Source organism: Lacerta agilis, chromosome 3 (genome assembly GCF_009819535.1).
Source record: "Lacerta agilis isolate rLacAgi1 chromosome 3, rLacAgi1.pri, whole genome shotgun sequence".
NCBI classification, from domain to species: domain Eukaryota; kingdom Metazoa; phylum Chordata; class Lepidosauria; order Squamata; family Lacertidae; genus Lacerta; species Lacerta agilis.
In genome coordinates, this window is record NC_046314.1 from 56,165,816 (window position 1) to 56,182,797 (window position 16,982).

The 16,982-nt window shown below is 44.9% G+C and overlaps 1 protein-coding gene and 1 long non-coding RNA gene across 2 annotated transcripts in view; one reads left to right on the forward strand and one right to left on the reverse strand.

Moving 5' to 3' along the window:
- EPB41L2 (erythrocyte membrane protein band 4.1 like 2) overlaps positions 1–2,669 on the reverse strand; it is a 78,875-nt gene extending 76,206 nt beyond the window's left edge. Inside the window, 1 exon segment of the mRNA XM_033143776.1 lies at positions 2,592–2,669. The gene's annotated coding sequence lies outside the window, so the exon portion shown is untranslated.
- LOC117043764 lies at positions 1,398–6,785 on the forward strand. The gene is made up of 3 exons (XR_004426230.1): positions 1,398–1,598; positions 5,510–5,612; positions 6,732–6,785. It is a non-coding gene; the product is annotated as an uncharacterized LOC117043764 (long non-coding RNA).
- The last annotated feature ends 10,197 nt before the right edge of the window (positions 6,786–16,982 follow it).

Below are 16,982 nucleotides of genomic sequence, written 5' to 3' on the forward strand. Positions count from 1 at the left end.
TCCCACCATCCTCTCTAGAAGGTGGCACTAGCCTCTTTAGAACTGCCTCACTTTCATTTTCATTGTCAAGCTCCAAACAAAGCTATCCAGATCACCAGCAAAGCTAAAAGTTTAACAAATCCACATGCAGCCCTTATCTCAAACTCTCTAGTATTTTCTAAACAGCCTTTTAGCATTTCCAATTGGTGGGAGATGAAGTGCAGTTCTTCCTCAAATTGTACAACAGAGAAGACTTTACCACTCCACCCTCTACAATAAGATGGAAACTTAATATTGCTGCATGGAATGGTATTGTATACATGCACAAGTATTGTCAAGCCCTATTGTAAAAGCACCTATTACAGCATTTGGATTTGTCATAATGGGCCAACACAGCTATCTACAGTGTGTGTGTGTTGAGGAATATCAAATTTAGCCATCCAGCAATCTTAAAACTTAAGGAAGGTATGAAGAGTGTTCTACCACATAAGATAATACTTGAGGGGGGCATACACCCTAATACCACCCCCTTTTGCTTCAGGTGATCAACAAGCTATACTCAGCACACCTTAAATTAGGGGGTAAAAAATCCTTCCAGTAGCACCTTAGAGACCAACTAAGTTTGTTCTTGGCACACGAAAGCTCTACCAAGAACAAACTTAGTTGGTCTCTAAGGTGCTACTGGAAGGATTTTTTTTTTTTTTTACTATGCAGAACATACAGCTACCTACCTGTAAATTAAAATAGAGCATGCAGAGTGTATAACTTTGGCAATATAAGGGGTGCAATGTCTGTTGTGTTGTTTTTAGAACAGCTCTGAGTAACCACTACACTTGTGTTTTCAAAAGGGAATGGGGGTAAACAGGCCCTGCATGTGTTGGTCACAGACACAGATGCTTTAAATGTAGGCATGTCCAAAGTCTTTTTCAAGGGCTTATTCCGGCCCGCCAGTCGGTTTAATTCGGCCCCTGTGGCAGTTTATTTGCTGGGGTAAAACCCTAAAAAATCTCAACAACTTCAACCCTAAAAAAGCTCAACAACTTTGGTTGGCCCTCACTTCATCTTCATCAAATCTGGCCCTCTTTGAAAAAAGTTTGGACACCACTGCTTTAATGCAACCCATTTGCAGCCTACCACATTCTAATTAAATCTGCATAATACCTCCTGCAGTCCTGCGTCCATTTTAAGCTTTCTCATCATGCCCACTTTCCCCACCCCACCTCGCTACTTCGCTTCACATCCAGTTTGCTCTGAATAACATTTCTCGGTATACCAAAATCAGTACGCTGTGACTTTTTAGTTGGTGCCGATAATGCTATCACCCATCGGCAAGAGCTTTATTTCTTCCCACTAAATGGGCCAGGGCTCCCCGCCCACCAATCACTGCAAAACACGGGAGACGACGCTATACAAAACACATCGCGTAACGACGCAGGTCACAACAGTCCTGGCGGCCTGCAGGGGGCTTCCAGGAGAAGCGAATACCGGTACGTCGGGACACTCGGCGAGGAATCGGCATCCCAGAGCCTAGCGCTCATTCCCGCCCCCACGCGGATCACATTCCCGCGTCGTGGCGCGCGCGTGGGAGGGGATGTAAACGAGGGAAATTTGAACAAAAGGTGGGGACTGACGGCTTCCCGGTGGGGGACTCTGCAGAACCCTCGGCAGGAAGGAGAAAGCCGCTGCTGGGATTAAAAACCTGTGGAGGGAAAGAGGGCTTTCCTCTCCCGCCGCGCGCACACCCAAGCCCCGCTAGGCAGGATGCCATACGCCGCACAACCACCCACCATGCTTTGGAGAGGGGCAGAAACACGCGGTGCAGCGCCGTCTCCCTGCTTTGCCTTTGCATCCTCCCTCCTCAGCGCCACAGTCCCTTCCCCTCGCGCTGAGGGAGGGCAGCGGATTTCCCGAGGAGGAAGGCGGCGGCAGCCCCAGCGGACGTGCATCTTCGCCTCAGAGCTGCTCTTCCCCCCCCCCTCATACCCGCGCTATCGTCGTCGTTTTCGCCGCCGCAGCCTCTCCTCCCTACCGGGGCTGCAGGCACAGGAGGCTTGAACCCTTCCCCCCCCCCCAAAAAAAATCCACCTCCCACCTACTCAAACCGCGAGGCGACTCCAGCTGGAGCCCCACATCACGAGGTGCTGAGAGGAGGCGGAGGCGGAGCGGGAAGAGCAGGAACCCGCGCCGTCGTCGCCACCGCCCCCCCCCCCGGGGAGCAACTCCGCCGGAACTGAGAAGCCAAACGGCGGCCGGGAGAAGGGTGGCTCGGGAGGGGGGTGGTACAGACAGACAGAGCAAAAGCCAGGCACCGCCCGTATCTATGAGGAGAAAACGGGGGAAGGGGGAAGAAACCCGGCACCGTCGAGAGAGGGGCTGCTGCGCTTCGTCTACTTCCCCCTCAGGCTCACTCCGCGTCCCTTCGCCCGCTCGCTCGCCCACCCTCCCGGTCCCGGACGCAGCCGAGGAGTAGGGAGGGAAGCGGCGGCGGCGGCGGCTCCCCAGCGCCGCCTCACTCGCTATCGGAGACGACAGCGAAGCCCGCCAAAAAAAATACCCCAGCGCTGCTACGTCCCGCATCAACTTTGCCGGCGGCGCCTGTAGAGCTTTCCTACCTCCTCGGCGGACTTCCTCCTCCTCCTGCGTCTCGCTTCCCCGTCTGGCCGGCTGCCACCGCCTCCCTCAGCCCTCATTCGAAATTGAAATTCCCTGGCCAAGGCCGTCAGCGCGGCTCTAGCCCCCCCCCTTCCCCCGTCCCGGCCTCCGCCTGCCGCCCCGCCCACGGTTTGAGCCTCGGCCAATCGCAGGCTCCAGAACGACTGTCAGCCCACCTATTCCCTCTTGGGGTGTTTTTTTTTCTTCCCTCTCGCGCTCTGCCCATCAATCGGCGGCCTCTGTTTCTCTTGCTCAGCCACCTCCCTTCGTCCCGCTCTTCTAGCCACGCCCACATGGTCTTCAGGCTGCTTGTAGTTCCGAGCTGCCCCGCCTTCGCGCTCCTTCGCTCGCCGTCCCCCCCCCCCCTTTTTTGCAGTTGCATAGACGAGGCTGGCCCAGGAAAAGAAAGAAAAAAGAAAAAACAACTGTGCGCGCTGATATGGCAGGGATTGGTTTGGTGCATGTGAAATCAGTGCATTTTTAGCGGCGCTAGAAATACTTTTCGCATTAAAGAAAAGCCGCAGATGGAGATTTGGGTGGAAGTAAAGGGCTTCTTGTGTCTGTTTATGTGATCCATCATGTTTACAGGTTAAGGATTGCTTGCCTGGCATTTTGAAGGAGCTGCCTTTTGTTGACCTGCAGTTTTTATTCTTTCATGACGCTACTGTTCAATTTTTTGGTTTCGTGATGGTTTGTGTTGTGCTTTTATTGTGGTTATTGTACATCTCTCTGAATCTGTTTGCTGGGACTGAGTGAACAGCAGTGCCTAGGATTTCAGGCTGGCTGGAACCAGTCCTAGATGAGGACAAACAATCAGCAGTGCTGTGGTTGAGCAGGGGGTGTTTAAGATTCTATTTTAACAGCGTGTTGCAGCCCAAACATTCAGTGGTGCCACAGGTTAAAACAAATTCATCATGCAGCCATCATGTATATTCATGTCAATCCAAAGATGGAGGGATAGCTTCTTTGGTGACCTCCAGAATCCCAACCAGGAGGTCAGGGGAATAAGAAATGCAGTTTAATATTAACTGTTTTTAAGCACTACATTCTATACAAAGGTGATAATATTTCAGACCGCCCCTGCCTTCCAATTCACAGTTTAAATCAGATGAGTGGTATGGGAAAGGGAAGGGAGATTAAAACAGGATGTGATAGGCTGAGTCCAAAAGAGCAGCTATCAGCTAGGAAAGCTTGAGAAAAGTTCTATCTGTGGAAGCAGGAGTGCAACTTTTAAACAATTCTTGGTCCTCTCTGGACTCGCTATCACAGGTTGCTTTCCCTTCACTTTTGCAGTCACAGAGGACTTTATACTTGTATAATTCTCACTGCAGACAGTGGAAGCTCCAAGAACAGTTTATCCTCTGGCTGATAATCAGGAATGGGTTGTCTTTCCCCATGTTTCTGTGTAGTTTCAGATAATTGACCCTCATAGAACCTTGCTCATATTCACTTTGTCTTTACCTACTCCATGAAATATAACCATACCTTACCTTAAGGTAGGGACCCCTGACCGTTAAGTCCAGTCACGAACGACTCTGGGGTTGTGGTGCTCATCTCGGTTTACTGGCCAAGGGAGCCGGCGTTTGTCCGCAGACAGCTTCTGGGTCATTTGGCCAGCATGACTGCCGCTTCTGGCGAATCAGAGCAGCACACGGAAACACCGTTACCTTACCGCCGGAGCGGTACCTATTTATCTATTTGCACTTTGATGTCTTTCAAAACTTCCTTACCTTTGTTGTTGTTCAGGTCGTTCAGTCATGTCCAACTCTTCATGACCCCATGGACTAGAGCACGCCAGGCACAGCAAACACCTTTGCTGCATCAAGTTAATGTTTTAGCTGTAACTATGATTAGAGCACACTGCTTATGCCAATTTGCTTCTCTGAGATTATAATCTCAGTAAAACATGAAAACTGAATTTATCTTTTTTCACCTGGAGCAAAATTTTGTTCTGTCATCATTTCACCTAATGGGCAGGCTGATCCTAGAAAAAAAGAAGGCCGGGCTAATAGGATGCTCCTGCTGTTGGTTCCTGAAGGGGGCCATCCAGTAGCCTAAAGGAAACTGTTTCGGGCAACACCACCCTTTTAAGGAAATGCAGAAGATTCAGAAGATAAAGTATTTATTCACGTAGCGCATAGTTAAACTATGAAACCTGCTCCCAGAGGAGGCAGTGATGGGCCACCAACTTGGATGGCTTTAAAAAAGAGGATTGGAAAATGAATGGAGGATAAGGCTATCAATGGTTGCTAGCCATGATGGATATGCTATGCCTCATGGTTGGAGGAGGTGCATTCCAAGGAACAGCCCATAGTATGCCCAATGAGTGCAAGGTATCCAGTGGCCAAGGAGATCAACAAATGATCCCTATAGGTATAAGCTCTGGAGCATCACCCAGACAGGGGCTCCAGGTCTTCTGGTAGATAAAGCAGAAGAAACCTATAAGCAGCCCCTGTTTGCCAGGGAAATGTCAGATCCGGAATGGGAAGAAAGGACTGCAGTCCTGCTCGCAAGAAGTGCCAAAAGAAGATAAGAAGAGCCCTTCTGGATCTGACTACATGCATATGTGGTGACCAAGGCCCATGGGAAGCCCGCAAGCAGAGGCCTGAGTGCAACAACCTTCCGTTTCACTTTACCCGTGGCTGATGGGATATCATGGTGTGCCTCCATAGCTACATGTCATTTCTCACAGTTGGCCTTGAAACTGAATTAAGTCCTGTGCTCTGCACATTAATCCTACTTTGAGCACTACTGTGTTTTGAAGAGTAAAGTGACTACTTCTGAATGGGCCGCCTACAGTAATACTTGGCACAGTTTGCACTTGTGGTTGTGTCAACACAGCCTATGTGTTTTGTCTCCACATTTCTGTTTCCCCCAGAGCTTGAAGAAGTTCAGGAAAAATGGCAGGAATGTTCTACAGCTCTGGCCCTGATTGTCTCCAGAAGCAGCTATTTCTCCTTCAGCGATCATGAACTTTGAAGGTAGGAAAAGAGAAAAGTCCCACCCTGATCTTTTCCTCTTATAGCTGCTTCGCTGTGCTGCGCTGCTGCAGCTGCTGATGTTTTTAACAGCATCAGCCTGAGCCAGTTTAATTGGCGTAGGGTTATAAACAACTGGAGCTGGGGGACCCTTCTTTCAATTAAATCTCCCAAGCATACTGACAAAAGCAAGATGTTTTTCCTGGATTAGGCAAGGCCAGAAAGAAAAGGAAGCATCTTTACAATTCTCTTCCCTCTCCCTCCTCAACCAACTGTCCTCCTTAACAGTGTGCAAAGAGTCTTGGGCTTCAACTGTGCCTTCTACATCCAACAACAGATTTTTACTCCCTTTCCTTGTGTTTTTTAGGCTGTTTGGCTAGGCTGTGACTGTGACCCCTGGCTTATGTAAAGGGGGGGAAAGAACCACAGCAGAAAAGTAAACAGTCTAGCTGTCAGTGTTGTTGGTTTAAATGACAGTGCTGTCTCCATTCTCTTCCACGGGTCTCATTTATGCTTCAAAAATGAGGAATTTATGAGCTGAGTTTCTGGTGAATGCTCTTTCCTCACAACGCACACCACAAGAAAACATTTAAACTGTAGCTCTTTGAAATCGTTATCTGGACACATTTTGTTTGAATCCAGTGTGACTTTGTTTTTGAGTTTTCAGGGTGGACAAAATGGAAATAATAATTCCAAATGTCCTTGAGCTATGAAATTCTTTTTTTTTTTTTTAACGATTGGGTTTTTAATGGATTAAAAAAAATATCTAACGGTGGTATTCAACTAAATGGAGAGTAGACCCACTGAAATTAATGAATGTCACTAACTTAGATTCATTAATTTCAATAGGTATACTATGAGTAGAACTTTGTTGAATACAGCCCTATATTTATACCTCTGGGTTTTGTTTTAAATGTTCTTAAGCAGCTGGATTGTATGCTGTGCTTTATCCTTCGCCAACCTAGTACCCTTCCAGCGTTTTGGACTTCCAATTCCCGTCAGCTTTCATCCAGCAACAACCTTTAATGGTTCCGAACATGCAGGGGAAGCTGTCCGCTTACACAGTGAAAGGCGTGCTTCCCTTTCACAAGATCAGATTCCTTATTTTGTTTCTTATACTAGGTCAAGCAACCTCTGCCTGGGCTTAGATAGGCATTGGCATCAGAGAACTGATGCACCCACATTAACCAACAATATAGGATGGAGATACGAAGGGTGAGCTGCAGACAAGTACTATTTTATCAGACGAATACAAGATCCTCAGTGTGTCTTTTCCCAGCTCCGCCAGTTGTTCTGTGGCTTTCCCCTGTGGGGTTCACCAGGAATTGGGGTGAAGTTCCCTCCAGTTCCAGTGGGAGTTTTATTTCCTTTTCAGCCCAATAGCTGGGTCATAGCTGTCAACCTTCCTTTTTCTTGCATTGGGAAACGGCCATAGGTGTCAACTGTGGCGGAATAATGCCTGCTGATGGTTCAGGTTCATTATGGGTTAACCTATCACTCCCATGTTAGGTAGGTGTTCCCTGGGAGGCGGAGCTAGTTGGCATTCTAAAAGGAGGGGGAACAACCTTGAAAGGCAGTTGGGGGTTTGGCAGTTGGGTGTGGAGGATTAGAGAGAGAGAAAGGGAGGTTAGGCTTTGGGGAATGGAATGAAAGGTCATTACCATTGCTAAAGGGATGCAGGAAATATTATAACTAAGCTGAATTATATGAGAAGAAGATTTGTACCAGTAATAACCCGAGACATCCATGTTTTCAAGTTACCTAATAAAGTTAAAAGTGCTTAAACGTTCGCTGACTGTGGCAGTGTATCAGTACCTTAAGAGGTGTGACTAAGAGGAGAGAACAAAGCTTTCCTGTGGAAGAGGAAACTGTTTGCTTATTCTCCTGTCATACAGAGGGCTGGACAGTGAAGCCAAGTGTGCCACTTATTTGCCTAAAGGGAAGGCAAACTGCAGTAGTTGGGAACCCTGGTAGGGAGATCCCATAGGTGGCAAGAGGTTTTCAACCATAGAGCCCTGAGGTACCCCAGAGACAACTCCCATATGAACACTGAAGGATTCATCCTAGTTGTCAGTGAAACTTAGGGAGAGTCGCTGTTGGGGAAGTATTGAAGGGGAGGGAATAGGGTCCCTCACATCAACCTTCCCTTTTTTGCAGTGGGAAATGGCGCTGGAATAAGGCAATTTTCCGCAAAAAAAAGGGGCAAGTTGACAGCTATGAGCTGGGTGAGGGGGTGGGATTTTCATCTGGATCGTGATCCCTCTCTGTGTGCTGGCAATCCACACCCACTCTTGAATAAATAAAATGCAGCTGCATTTGCATGCTACACGTTTAGCATTACACACATTTTGACTCTCCTCTCCTTTGGAGTATCTGCCTTCTCTTGCTATGCCATGGTGACATGTACTCTTGCTCCCTGGGCTTCACCAGCCAGGGACTGACAGCCCATCAACTATAGCTGAGCAAGGTGAATTTGTGGAAGTTGCAACAGAATTACTTGTTGATACGGAGTCTAGCCCAGCCGTTCCCATGTCTCCCAGCTACAATTTTGCCTCAATTGTCATATATAATTCTATCTCGCTCATGCAACTTACTCTTTCATTTTTCTCTCAGGCCTCAGAAAACTTTTGGGCAACCCTGGGTCAAATGTAACTGTCTTTATGGGACTCCTTCCTGTCTCCACACAGCTAATTATTATTAATAGCTGTATTCATATTATGACAGCAACAACGAGGATTTGCATCTATTAAGCATTGCTGTGGCAGTGTTGGATGCTAGTAAATTGTGCACGAGAACTTCAAGGTGCTGTTTTGACTTGTAAAGCCTGTGTAAGTGGTTTTTAAAACGGGTCATATGATACAGTGCTGTCTCCCAGCAAAGCTTAAAAGACGCCGATTTGTGGAGAGAGGGTTTTTTTCTTAAAAGAGAAACAGATGGCAGGGTGTCTTGATGTTGGAAATTCCACCCTATTACCCATGTATTGAAGTCCAAGTTGTTAACTGTCATAATATTCCACAGGATTGGAGGGAGCGTATGGAAATCAAAGGCATTTAAAAGGAAAAAATGTTTCCATTTTTGTCCTGTTTTAAGATTTTTCTTTTTTTTTCTTTTACAAACTCCCAGAATAGTCACCAAATCAAATTGCCATAAAATGGTGGGTCATCACTTAAAGCAGCTCTGTCAACAAGGCTCATAAAACAATACCACAAAATAAAAATTAACAATTAAATACTTCACACCATTTGCAGCACACATTGCCAACCCTGTAGCTCCCTGCAACCAACATTTTGAAGAGCTTACACCTACCATATTAGCTTACCTACTCTTTAAAATCTCATTAGATTCCGATTTCTCTGCCCCTCTCCACTGCTGCAAGGTTTGATGAACAAAGATGGTCTCCCCAACCTGCACATTTTGGAATCGTTTCCAAAGTCAATTGTTTGATGCCTGCTTGTAACGTTTAGGCATCACATAAACCAGTCCTATTTCCTGAGTTATTGTTATTGCTATTTAATGTTGTATGGATATTACTGCTATTACTCCTTTATTCTTGTTGGTTCTTTATTGCTGCTTTGCGGCAGCAAGGTTTTGTTATCTAATCTGATAGCTGTTAATGTTAAAAGCTTTTATTGAAAGGGTCTATTCTGAAAGTTGGGGTTTAAGTCCAAAGTTTCAATATTTTCGTACCCGGACTCAAATTGATCCCAAACATGCATCTGGGGACCCATTCTTAATTTCTTACCATAATTTATATATGGTTGTCCCACTTGAAGACCCAATGCTTTCGGGTTGCTGTTTTACCAAAACAAATACCTTTTACCATGCTTCCTACCTTGTTTACAACACAATGATTTGAAATTGTTGTGTGAAATACACCACAGTCCTGCAAGTATTTTTTTTCTAACATAACAGCTGCATCTACTTATTATATGTACTTATAACACTCAACAAGATAGCTCAGTCAGTAGAGCATGAGACTCTTAAACTTAAGTTCATGAGTTCGAGCCCCACGTTGGGCAAAAGGATTCCTGCTTTGCAAGGGGTTGGACTCGATGACCTTCTAACTCTATTATTTCTATGACTATGATCCCTCTAACTCTTATTATCTAAGACTATATCATTGTATACAGCGGTACCCGGTTTTCGAACATCTCTGTTGGCAAAACATTTCGGAACTTCAGTGCTGAAAATCCTGAAGTAAATGCTTCCAGTTTTGCACCTCAGAACAGCTTCTACTGAGTGTTTTTCAATTTTCTCAATTAAATTTGCAGACCACCCTTGTGCCCGATTTTCAAACATTTCGGAACTCAAACAGTCTTCAGGGACGGATTATGTTCAAAACCGAGGTACCACTGTATAATCATACTAATACAGAATCAAAGGTAGTGACGCTTCAAGTGCTATGAGTAAAAATCGTTTTAAGTATGGTGAATGGTTGTGCGTGACTTCTTTTTAAAGTCACTGGTCCACTTATCAAATAAACCAGTGTACTTGGATTAACAGGGACATCATATGTACTTCATAATAAGTCATAAGGAGATCAGTATGATTTACTCTCAGGTAAGTGTGTAAAGGACTGCAGTCAGTGCAGTTAAGGCTGCCATTGCTGACAGCCATTTTCCAACTAATAGTTCAGAATCCAGATCAGCCATTTTTCCACCGTCCTACACACACAACAAACACTGGTTGTTTTGAAAAGGGTTTGGAAAACCTTTCATTTTTCTTTTCTTTTTTAAAAAATCTTCCCCTTCCATTTAGAGCCCATATCCACTGCCCATTATTACTGTATGGAAAGCAAAGTATAGGCTATTGTTGAAAATAGTCTCTGTCCCTAACTGTGGAGGGAAAATGAAGGACTCTTGGGTTTACACATAAACATGGGGGAAAAATCCAACGTTGAGGCATCATCACATCACATCATAATGCAGATTTTTATTTTAGGGAAATGCTTTGCATCATTTCCCCCCTGCATGTACACAGATCAGGAAGGCTAAGAGTAGTAACATTAAGCTTCATGATTCTATATATGTCTACTCAGATGTGAACCATTTGAGTTCAAGGGACTTTACTCTCAGGTAAGCAAAGAAGGATTGTGCCGTGTGTGTGTGTATGTACACCACCTAACACTTAAGAGTTTCCTGATTCAGTAACTGCACATATTATTCTGAGCAGCTGTTATGACGGAAAGCACAGCACAGGCTTAGAAGCTGCTTGTCCTTCGGTGCCTGCATTAACACCATATCTGCTTCCCAATCGATGTTGCAACACATTAGCTTGGCTTAGGGGTCTGTTTACACTGCTACATATTTAAATAACTTCACTAAATCAGCCTGGAATGACTGGGTCAGTTGCTGCGGAGAACGATGATTGATATTTTATATGTAAGGCAGTTCGCCCTCGCTTTAAGAAGAGAATTGCAAACCAGGAGCATATGTCAAACCAGGGGGCTCACAGCCTGCTTTTTCTTCAGAATTAAAGAGGCCAATTTAAGCATGCATTTTTGAAAGCAGGAATTACGTAACATGTAGCTTGGCCCTAAGAACGGGTGAGTGAGCCAAGCGATGATGGGCTTCATCTTAACATAACATCAGCAAGAGAGGGAGGTTTAGCTTGCAGTTCACAAAACGCTGCCTTGCGGTTCCAGCTGTGGCAAGCCAGAGAGACACAGAGGATGCATGCCACCCCAAAGGCCATGTAACCACTACGGAACCGACATGCTGGCTACTTAGGCCAAGGCATTCACAATCATCCTATCCGGTGCTTTGGATTGGCAGATGTTCTAGGAGCTGTTTCTTGTGCAGCTGCTCTGGGCAGTCACAGCAGCATTACTGGACTCTAGATATGTTCTCAGGTTTCAGGGAAAGGGCAGAGAAGAATATTGTATCAAGCCTAACATCCTCTTAGAAAGGGGCAAACATCATTTGGACAAATCCATTATTCTTGCTCTATTTTGGATTGTAGTGTTGTTTTGCACAACACTTTTGCACACTCTTACGTCTAGTTTGGTGGCCTGAGGAAAATACTGGTACTAGCATTAACCATAATATGGTTACCTGAATACCGTTCCATTGACTCCAGTGTGATTTTTATTCCAGTTTTCAGGTTTGGCGCTTTGCTATGCAAGTTAGTAAGATGTCATAATAAATAGTGTTATGGAGTCTCAGAGCAATACCGGTAGATGTGACTAGGGTGTAAAAGGCAGTCAAAAAGCCTCATTGGTTGGTTGTATTTTTAATTGCTGTTTGTCTGACATCCTTACACATTGCAAGCGATGTTGCAGCCCTGATGAAGCAGTGTCATGCCTGACCTCACCTGCACTAGCCGGGATCTTGCATCCTAATCCCTGAATCGTCACTTAATCTGCACAAGGGATTCCCTGCATTACTATGGATTAGCCTGCAAAGTTTTACTATACATGTGTTACGAATTTGGCAGGCTTGATGATTGGGGACTGTTGACAAAAGGATGTTTAATGTTTCTGGCTGTAAACTTTATGGCAATAGCTGCCCTTAGCACAATAAACGGAAAACATTCGGGGGGGGGGGGGGTTGTGGACCCCAGTAAACATTTCCTTGGGCGTAAATTTGGTTTGAGCCATGCTCAGGATCCAACTGATCTTTGTATGATGTCATTAATTTGGTTTGGTTATAAGTTGTTTTGGATTGCCTTGAGCAAGATAAGTGACTACGAATTTAATAAATAATAAAAATTAATTTTCCTGATCAAACCTGCAAACATGAAAACTAGTTATCTGCATAAAATAATAGGAGAGACCAATATTAAGTAAAATGAGCACATCAGTTTGGCTCTCTGTTTTTCCGCCCTTTCTTTCTAATGAAGTAGTGGAATCGTGTCCTAATTGCCTGCATTCATTGATTCTTTTATTGCTCTGTTCAAGAAAGCACAGCTGTCTTTGTCCAGTATCTTGTATTATGTATGCTCATGCCACTGGCAAAGCTTGGCCCGTTTACCTTTGATGTCTCTAATGCAACCCCTTAAAATATTTAATATGCAACTATCACCAGTCTTGTTAATTTAACTTTGCCACTGACCTAATACTTTGAAGTGAGCAGCACGGAAGAGCACAAAGGATGTTCCATTGATCTGTACCAGATCACTTGATCCTATGTCGGCTCATATTTAACCTGTGTGTCCCATTCTTTCACTCTCTTGATTTCCATATTCAGAAGAAGCAGTTGCTCTTCATCATCAGTATGAAAAGAAAATAGTATGGGAATTGTATGAGTAGTAAGTGGTTTAATGGAGCTGAGGGTTTTGTTCTTAGGCACAGAGACTAGGGCTTGCCTGATCAGAAGGTCGGCAGTTCAAATCCCCGCAATGGGGTGAGCTCCCGTTGCTCAGTCTCAGCTGCTGCCCACCTAGCAGTTCAAAAGCACGTCAGATGCAAGTAGATAAATAGGTACCAGGTACCACTCCAGCGGGAAGGTAAACAGTGTTTCCGTGCGCTGCTCTGGTTCGCCAGAAGCGGCTTAGTCATGCTGGCCACATGACCGGAAGCTGTACACTGGCTCCCTCGGCCAGTAATGCGAGATGAACGCCGCAACCCCAGAGTCGGACACGACTTGACCTAATATAATTTCCTATATAATTTCACCTGCTTGCTTTTTGTTGTTAAAATAGATGAAGTCCTATATATCTCAAAGCTTGACCACAATGCTACATATATTGTTTGGGTCTATTTACAGTATTGTTTTACTATTTCTGTGATTTTTATTAAATGCTGTTTATTTTCTGTGGTATAAGGATTAAAGAAATATCTTGCGCAATGGATTCCACTTCTCATTACTTTAATTACTTCAAATTGTGCTCCTGATTTTGTGCAGTCCCTGGAAATGTAAAGAAGGAAACCAGCCAGATGGGCGAGGTATAAATAAATAAATTATTATTATTATATTCTTATTCTTATTCTTATTCTTATTTTCTGGCTCATGAGCAGTACATACTGCCTGAAAGCCCTTCTCCATCTTTCTGAGAACCTGCCCCAAAGCTGTGCCACAACTTGAAGTTAAATACTTCATGATATCATGAGGATTCTTCTTGGACTTTAGTGTCAGTCTAGAGAGCAGACACAGTTGAGCAGCGTTCAGTTACCAAGTGTAAAAGTCCCTAATTGGCTGGGCTAGAATCTCACAATTAGTGACACTGGTTACTATAGTGACAGAATTGCAGAAAATAAACTGCGTCCCCATTTGCAATTTGTATAATTGGATAAAAGAATTTGAAACAGGTCAGTTTTGATGTATGGATGCTGAGCCTTTTATATTTTTACATAATATATAAATAATTTAACCGAGCCCTCTGCCACTAAGAAGCATGTGCAAAGGCATTGTTTGCCCATCTGTTTCTAATGTAAAGCAGTCTACAATAATTTAATTACAGATTATTGCTGAATCAAAGGCCACACTCACAGGACTCATTAGCATGTTTAGCCTGCTTAACATATCTAAGCACCTATTAGTGCTGTATTTGTCACTTCAATTACATGGCAGGGCTGGTGTGCAATAAAAGAACTATTTACAGACCTCCAGCATTTTGGGGTGTGGGTGGATCTATAGTTAAATATATTCTCCATGAATATTGTTGTAAACAAGTATTGAATATTGTTTTGGTTGGACATAAAAATATCCCTGGCTGCATGAGGTAAAGTACCAGTAGTTAAAATGAGAGAGTGGGGATCAAATCTGCCTAGAAGCTGCCCCCTGGAAATATTGCTCCTACTCCCACATGTACACCAGGTATCTCTGATCAGTAAACAATGAAGGAATGACACTCCACACATACATGCATTTTTAGAATTGGTTACCACGGCTTAGGCCCAGTATACCTGAAGGAGCGTCCACAGCCCCATCGTTCAGCCCGGACACTGAGGTCCAGCTCCGAGGGCTTTCTGGCAGTTTCCTCAGTGTGAGAAGTGACGTTACAGGGCCTTCTCGGTAGTGGCGCCTGCGCTGTGGAATGCCCTCCCATCAGATGTCAAGGAAATAAACAACTATATGACATTTAGAAGACATCTGAAGTCAGCCCTGTACAGGGAAGCTTTTAATGTCTGATGTTTTGGTGTGTTCCTTTTTATACTTTGTTGGAAGCCGCCCAGAGTGGCTGGGGCAACCCAGTCAGATGGGCAGGGTACAATGAAATTATTATTATTATTATTATTATTATTATTATTATTATTAACCCTTACACGGGGGGAGGGGTGGCCCCAATAGTTCAGAGGTCATTTTGGAGAGAGAGCCAGTTATTCATTCTTGCATTTGCAGGGTCTCTTTATGCTCCCTGCTAAATATGTATGGTGAGGTATGCAGGAAACAGTAGCATTTAGAAACTCAGGTATCATGGTTTCGTTTTAAGTGTGTTCCCTTGTTGTTTCTATTCCATTGAGTTACTACATTTACCTTTGTATCTCAGAAAAGTGAAAAAATAATCTTTTTAAAAGAAAAGAAAGATTAAATATTGAACCCTGGCATGGTTTACAGGTTCATGAACTAAGCCCTAGTCAGCCCTGGCTGTTTTGTTGTGACATTAGCCTTCTTATGAAATCCGTTGAGGAGAGTGTACGACCGCTGTGGAGAAATTCAAAATGCCAAACTTAAATGCCAACCCAATGATGTCTTCTGCACATGGGGTCAGGACTTAAGCGTACAGCAGGCTCTTGATTTCAGATCCTTGGGACATCTGGCAGTATAAAACTATCGAGCTCCAACCAGGAAACTATAAGAAAAGAGCTCAACCAATAAGTAAAGTTTATTCATAGCAATGTGCCAGAGAAGGTCTTGGTAATGTCTGGCCCCTATAAAACATTCCAGGCTAGGTTGATTTAGCAAGAAGAGGATCGAGTTCCCTGTGGGAGACTGCCTTTACCTTCCTTTCACCATTCAACACGACAAGAGGTGGGTGTGAACAAATAAAGGTGGTGCTTTCTTGTCCTGATCTGCTTTCCAGTTAACTTCACTGGGGAGAGGCAAATCACCCATACATATGTGGACCAGCTTTTCTAGTGAAATGCATGAAGATGACAACACACACACACACACACACACACACACACACACACAGAAGACAAGAGAACAGATGGCATTCAGGAGTGGGGTGGATGCATGCAGTCCACTGGGCTGTATTTACAGCGCAGTAGCCTTCATGTCAACAAGCATGTATATATGCTTTCCTAAGTCACAAACACCCATTAGCATATCTGACTAATCTGATTAAGTGGGGAAAGGGCTGAAAAGACACCGAGAATTAAAAACCAACCACTCAACAAAACATCAAGACGGCAATTTTGCTCCAGAGGTCCTCTTCTTTGTACTGCTGTTTAATTATGCACATCTCTCTCCCTAGGCACTTTCTTTGTAAATCTGTCAACTTTGCTGTCACACCTAAAAATCATCACAATTCTCTCTGTACTAATAGCGATCTCAGTTCTCTCCGAGTGCCAGTCCTGCTGTAGCCAAAATAAAGTTAGAGAAGGGAAACCTTCTCAAGGGCCTGGTGGAAACCCCCAAGTGATCTAATGAAGGCTGAGTGCGTCCAATGGAAATGGCACGCTGGCTTGCGAGAGGGTGGGGGACCCCTTGCATTTGGAAATGGAGAAACTCCTGGCCCTCACCACAAAATGACACTATCGGCCTGCCTTCTTCTTCGTGGTTTAAATCAACCAGTCCTGTAAGCCACGTTGACAAGGTAACAGAAAGGGGGGGGGATCCAAAGTGTCATTAAAAACAAATCAGTAAGAGCAAGGGGGCTCAGGAATGGAGTATCCTGAACAGGAGCATACCACATGATAGCATGTTGGTGCCAGTTTCACTCATTCCTATTATCTCTGCTGTTCAGGTAGGGAGTGCTGTTGCTTTTGTAGCCAAGCATGAGCCACATGGCGCTGTGGGTTAAACCACAGAGTCTAGGGCTAGCTGATCAGAAGGTCGGCGGTTCGAATCCCTGCCACGGGGTGAGCTCCCGTTGCTCGGTCCCAGCTCCTGCCCACCTAGCAGTTCGAAAGCACGTCAAAGTGCAAGTAGATAAATAGGGACCGCTCCGGTGGGAAGGTAAACGGCGTTTCCGTGCGCTGCTCTGGTTCACCAGAAGCGGCTTTGTCATGCTGGCCACATGACCCGGAAGCTGTCTGCGGACAAACGCCGGCTCCTTCGGCCTATAGAGCGAGATGAGCGCCGCAACCCCAGAGTCGGACACGACTGGACCTGATGGTCAGGGGTCCCTTTACCTTTACCTTTATGAGCCACACACAAGAGGGTTAGGGGAATGCTGGGGTTTGCTGGGTTGTTGTTGTATCAGAAGCATAACCTTTATAGGGGAAGGCAACCCCCTGAACAACACATTCAGCATGTGCAGTGGTTA